We start from the raw sequence: 6,689 nt of genomic DNA, 5'->3' as shown, positions 1-6,689 counted from the left end.
AAATAAGTCGTTTTAAAGGCCTAGAACCTTTTGTATCTTATTTCTAAAACTTCAAACTATTGTTTAAGACCAAAAAAAAAAAAAAAAAAAAAATGGATTGTTTGGAAATTCCAAACTGTCCTGATCCCTTGACTCTGCTCGTTAAAATTATGAGCGCTGGTTATTTCGCGATATGGAATTTAAAAGTTTCTTTCCCTTTGCGTAAACGTAAGTCAAAGTTATTTAAGTTCCCGCATAATTATACGTAGTCACCACTTTTCTTTAATGGAACAAACATTGAGAAAGTGTATTTATTGGGCAAACACTTTCATTCGCGATAGCAAAGAAAACTTCTGTTATACAATGCAATTAAAAAAGCGAAAGGATGTGCTAATTGAGGACTAATGTTTGACTAATATTGACTAATGTTAATCTTTAGCAACATATTTGAGCGTAGATGACTTACGCAAAACCTATATTCTTCTTTAGAAGTGTGCCAACTGATTAAACGTTAAACGTACACTTTACGTATATTTCTGCTTAACACATGGCACTTTATATATTCCTGTTCCTACCATAACTGTGTGTATCTATTTCTACCAAGGCCGAATGAAATAAAGGAACTTTTACGAAAATAATTTAATATAGAAAACAATGCATAGAATAAGTTTTAGATGAAAAAAGAAATTATATATTTTCATCTTTTTTATATACGAGAGTTTAACGAACGAAAGAAATAACAATCAACATAAAATTTGAAATCAAATTTTTGAACTGATCGTTTGACTGGGCTTGTCACTCGATTCATTTCAAAATCAAAAAATTGAAACTTCAAATATTGTTTGTGAAAAGCTACCGTTATTTTCGATAAGCAATAAATAATTAAATATCCTATTCATCCACTATATATTATCTAGTAAAAAGAGGACAATATTTAAATTGATATGAGGTATTGAACGTTTCTTGGAAGGATTATTGAATTTTCCTCCAGTTCATATTACGTATAGAACCCCCGCTTAAAAGGAGCATATCTATATCAAAAGTGACAAAAATTAAACGATACTTTTTGTTAATATTTTATTTATCGATACTTGCAACTCTCACAACTTCACGAGAAGAAATGACAATAAATTTCAAGGAGTAGACAAGTAGTGGACTTAATTATGAAAAAAGCTTTTTCAATGTGGAGAGAAAGAGTATATTTACTTGACTTCTCTAAAAATGATGTTAAACCATCTTTGGAAGAAACTCAGTACTGTAAAAGTTCACACTTAAAAATGAATCTAGACAGTGTGCGAATACTTTCTGGATCCATTGTATATTATGTACATGTACATGTATATTTCACAGATTCCTTTGAATTTTACAAATTTTACAAGGAATCTCAAAAATGTATACTATTTTGTCACAGATATTATAAAATATATTACATTATCAGTTTCTCTATTTTTTTTTTTTTTTCTTTTACAGTTAGCCAGTTTGATGAACGAGCTATTTAAATACTGAACTGACTGGTATCAAAACCAAAAAGTGTCTTAAGACTTTTAAGCGGCATTGTATGTGTTCCTAAAATATTTTTATATATAATTACTCTTATTTTATTTTATATATCATTTTTATATATAAGTTTTCAACTCAAAAACAGACTTTCTTTGCAATCATGCTTTAACTACCGACAAAGGCCGATGTTTTATTCATTTAAACCCGACATTTTTCAGTTTAGCCTAGAAATATATATAAGAAATTATTATTCTTTTTCAAGTAACGCAACGTCAGTGAAGAATTTAAAACAGAACAAGAGAACGATAAAAAAACGTAACAGTAAAATATTAGGAGCAGTAGAGAACATTAAACAGGATAAAATTCGCTTCTTTAAGATTTAATTCCATGGATTCCTGGTCATTCGTAACTCCAATTTCGCATTATGTCTTGCATCTATTCGTTGCATCTGCTACGTTTACTCCGCTCCATCCTACCATTACAGCTGTAAAATTACTTTATGATGCAATCTGCGCGGCAAGGTATGTAAAGCTACAATCCTAAACCACTGATATGTAATTAACGATACTCTGCGAATGTACTGCTCTGGCGAGACTTAACTTACAGATAATAAGAAACAGCTGCACCTGTACTTACACGCATGTGCTTTCCTGGTTTCAGTAGAGCATGAAATATACGACACTGTAGCAGAAAATCCAATTCGCGAAAAGTTAACGAGATAAAGTTTTTGCAGAAATATGTGTCTGTCAAGCGTTGATCAATTAACAAAGAAATGAAATTTAGGTTCGATGAAACTATCTAATAATAAAACGGAATTGGAACGTTGATCCACAATCAATGTTATTCCAGGTGAATATTTCTAAAAGAGTGAGCAATGAGGTTCTGGACGAGATTTACGTAGATTTATTATCAAATCATGGAAATGCTCGTTTTTAACGTACAACTTTGGTTCAATATTAGACCGACGATGCTTTATCTTAAAGCGATTATGATACTATTTCTAATAGTACTATTTCTATTACTATTTCTAATAGAGACACTATTTCTATTAGAGATACTATTTCTATCACTATTTCTAATGGAGACAAAAATCCAGATAATATCGATGCATGAATTTTCTATAACATAAAGTATTTCATAAATTTTATATATATTATAATATAAATTATGATATAAAATTTATGCAATACTTTATGTTATATTTTATATATATAATATATATAAAATCTATATATAATATAATATTATAACCTATATATAATATATATAAAATTTATGCAATACTTTATGTTATAGAAAATTCGTGCATCGACATTGTCTGGATTTTTGTCTCTATTAGAAATAGTATCATATAAAGTATTGTATACCTAATTCTTTTGAATTATCTTTGTAAAAACAAATAATAAAATCTGTTTTCATAAATAGTTTGTTAATTACAAAAGTAATTTATACACCAACAATTTCCAATAATGAGTTAGACAACAATAATTAAAGAGTCAAGAAAGTATTGATACACTTGTAAATTTCAGTGGTTAATCTATATTTAATAATGGAATGTTATTAGGAAAGCTACAAAATATCCTTTTATATAAGAAAATAACTCGTGTTAATTTAATAGAATTAGATTTTATATATTAAACAATTTATGAGAGGTTTTTATTTAGAATACTATATTCTATTTGAGTATATAGCATTATATTCTGAGTATAGAGTATTATATTCTGTATTTTATTTAAAATATTCGAACAGGATATATTATACAATATATATTTTTAATGGTTTGAAGACAAGCGTATTTTCTTGGTATCGACGCGACATCATTCGATAACATTTCGAATAAACATATGAAAGAATATTTTGCAACTTTTTTAATAACATCCTGCCATTAAATATAGACTGAGTCATAGAGTTATAGATAAGTCAGTTATCACGATTTATACATCTATGTCAATTATTTTGATGTATCAATCATATTTACGGTTAATTTTGAAATAGGAAACAAAAATTATTGCATTATCAACATTAAGACAGTTAGATTTTATATCAAGAATTTTATCTTTAAGAACGAAAAAATTGATATTTTATTTATTCACGCTACATTATTTATATGCGTAGATAGATTTATTCATTATACAAAAGGAACATAAAATTTTCGTTTTCACAGAGGAATATATTTTATTTATGTAATTTAAATTATAATAATATTAATTATATTAATATTAATATTAATATAATTTCTACACCCAATAAAAGGTATAATATTAGCAATATTATACAATATTAGTACCGTTACAATATTTTCTTTCTTGAAAATTATACTCTTCTTTGACTCCCGAATTTTTATAGCTACTGTGCACGTTACTTCCGTTACGTGACAAACAATTGACGGGAAACAGACTTTATTATCAAAAGCATCAGCTGTTTTCGCAAAGATATTGCAAAAGAAGTAGATGTATCAAATACTTTTTCGACTCACTGTAGCTATTAAGCAACAGTCGAGCAAAATTACTAATTCCGTTCTCAGGAAGATTGAAGAAGGAATTCTTGATCTCGCGACGGAGGGAACAGAAGATTGCAGCTTAAATGTTTTAGAACAATTATGCTGCGTTGCCCAGCGAAAACGTTGGGGGCGAAATTTCGCATCTTTGCATAAGAAATCCACGCATTTCCCTTTCTATTTGCGTAGCCGGAATAATATACTACGACACATGTACATGTTCTGATATTCTAACAAATCAAGTAATTCTTGTAAGTCAACTGCAATTCGACAATCACTCCTTTGGCAAATGGCGTGTTCACTTAAATTAATTCACAAATCTTGCTCTATTTTGCGTAATGGGCCAACGATGGATTAAGAGGAAGAAGTGTAAGACGAGACTGTGTATACATATCTATCTATAAATTGCAATTTGTACAATAAAGAGGGAATGGTAAATTATATACAACATGTATATTGGCTCTTCGAATTAATCCATTTATCGCGTGAAATAGAGTGTGATCTCTATTTTATATAAAATATCACGAACACGTTACGGAGGGTAGCTAGCTCTCGCACAACCGACTGTTTTCCTCCTTCTTCTTCGCCTCGCATCGCTCTGTCCGTCTCTCCCTACCGAGAAACGAAGAAGAGAACGTTAACCATCACGAGCAACATCGTTTCCGCTGGCTTGCTATATATCCAAGACAAAAAAGAGGTTCCTGTGATCGGCTCTCGGTTGAAAAACGTTATCATTCCGTGGCTGTCCTCGACCTTTTTCGCGCACGAAATCTATAATGCTGTCACGTATCGAGCATTCCGGATTCCGAGGGCTAAGACCTACGTCATATCCAGACGAAAATTGGAAAATGCTCTTCATTTTCGTTGGTGTGAACCGATGGGCATCTCGCATTGGCTGTAACCAACCTGTGACGAATGCGCTGACTCTGCTGATTCTGCTCGATTCTCGTTAACGTCTCACGTATGAAAAAGAAAACGTTTCATCGGCTCTCGAAATTCTCAAGTAAACCGGAACGAAGCTAAATATCAGTCCTCGAAATATTAATGTAAGGAGATGCGACAAAGCTGTCGCGACAACTCGATCGTAATCGGCAGGAACACGAGCGTCTCGCTATCAAATTGAAAGTGTTCGATTGAAGTTTTCAATTGAAAAGTGTTCGAGTGTGGCACCGCATCGATAGAAAGGTGGAAGAGAGAGAGAGAGAGAGAAGAGAAGAGAAACGCGGGATGATCGCGGAAGAGGGATAGCGTGACGATGCTGCGGCAACGATACTGTGGAGGAGGAGGAAATCGGGGTCTCCGCGCGTGATATTACGTAATAAATCATCTGAATTTCGCGGTGTCATACAATATGGACTTGTGCAAGCGAACGACGTCTATACCAATTTTCATTCCAACCGACATTCGACGTTCCCGTTGTAGTTCCAGTCCTTTCAAGTTATCATCCCTTTGCTCCACCCCAAGGCCTCCAGCAGCCTGTCCTGTCAAGTATACATATGTATGCGCAACCGGAAGCCTGGTCTTCCGACTCACGGTGAAAATTAATTCGCTTTATGCCGCGCCGCGCCGCGCCGTGCCAGTTCTACGATATTCCAAAATTCAATATTTCCACGTATTTACGGCTTTCGAGAAATTTTTCTACTAAAAAGTTTCCGCGTTGTCCTACTTGAGAAGTTGTTCATTTACGATCGAAATCGTGAAATTGTTCTCAGAACAGAGGAAAATTATATTACGGTATCTAAAAGTTTCAGCACAACGCACGCGTGTGAAAAATATCGGGACTCTGATTTACATTGCGATTTGTTAATTTTTGTACAGGCGTGCGAAAATATTATTAAAAAGAAATTTTGGATTCATCTGATAGATCGATGGGACCCACAGTATTATACGTGTTATAGAGAGCAAGCGAATTCTTTTTTTACCTTCTCGTCTCGCTTCTTTTCCTCCCTCTCTTCCCGTAATTTTCATCTTTGCTCTCTTTCTGCATTCTTTCTATCCTTTTCCCTTCTTTCCCTCCCTTTTTCTTCCTTTCGTTTTCATTTTGTATTGCTTTATTATTACATAATATGTATGTAATATTCTTCATAATGTGTGTCTTCATAATATCTTTAACAAGACATCTTTTATTTAATTTATCAATATCATTATCATTAAGATTTTTTATTTATTTATTTACCAATTTCCCAATTAATTTTTTAAAACACTTGATGCTCTTATACATTTCTGTAGTAATTATTGAATTAATTAGATTGATAATTCGACCTTGAACATTATCAATTCGTTTATCATCAAATTTAATTCCTGGACATTTAATTTCAATTTCGTTTAGAAATTTAATTTTATAATTTTAATTTTATTAAGAAATTTTATAATAAATTGAGTTTCTAATCTTACAATATTTACTATAATTATTCAAAATATATTATTAACTTTAAAAGTTTCTATATCAATTATTCAAGCATTATGAAGAACATATGTAATACTCCCGACAGAAACTTACAGCATAATCTAGAAATATTTCAAGATTTTAGAAAAAGATTTTACACTTCAGATCATCCTGATCATCGCAATATTAAGAAAGAGAGAGGCCGGATCTGCTTGTATTGGAAAACACGACCCTGCTTTTCTACTCGTGTCCAAGAAAGATGGCTTATCATCCCTTTTTAGTCTAGCCGTTAATAAGTCGTTTCACTGCCGCGACCGGCATTAGCGT

General features: G+C 31.9%; 1 long non-coding RNA gene across 1 annotated transcript in view; it reads right to left on the bottom strand.

The window, feature by feature from the left end:
* The window catches only part of LOC122529166, a 10,999-nt gene extending 4,561 nt beyond the window's left edge, over nucleotides 1-6,438 (bottom strand). The window contains exons 1-2 of the long non-coding RNA XR_006306759.1: nucleotides 6,371-6,438; nucleotides 3,773-3,780 (exon numbers count right to left, since the gene is read on the bottom strand). This is a non-coding gene — a long non-coding RNA (uncharacterized LOC122529166). The remainder of the gene's footprint in view (nucleotides 1-3,772; nucleotides 3,781-6,370) is intronic.
* Nucleotides 6,439-6,689: the final 251 nt, after the last annotated feature.

Source organism: Frieseomelitta varia, unplaced genomic scaffold, assembly GCF_011392965.1.
Source record: "Frieseomelitta varia isolate USP_RPSP 00005682 unplaced genomic scaffold, Fvar_1.2 scaffold_279, whole genome shotgun sequence".
NCBI lineage: Eukaryota > Metazoa > Arthropoda > Insecta > Hymenoptera > Apidae > Frieseomelitta > Frieseomelitta varia.
Note: the sequence above shows the minus strand (reverse complement) of the source record. Positions and strands in the feature narration are given on the sequence as shown.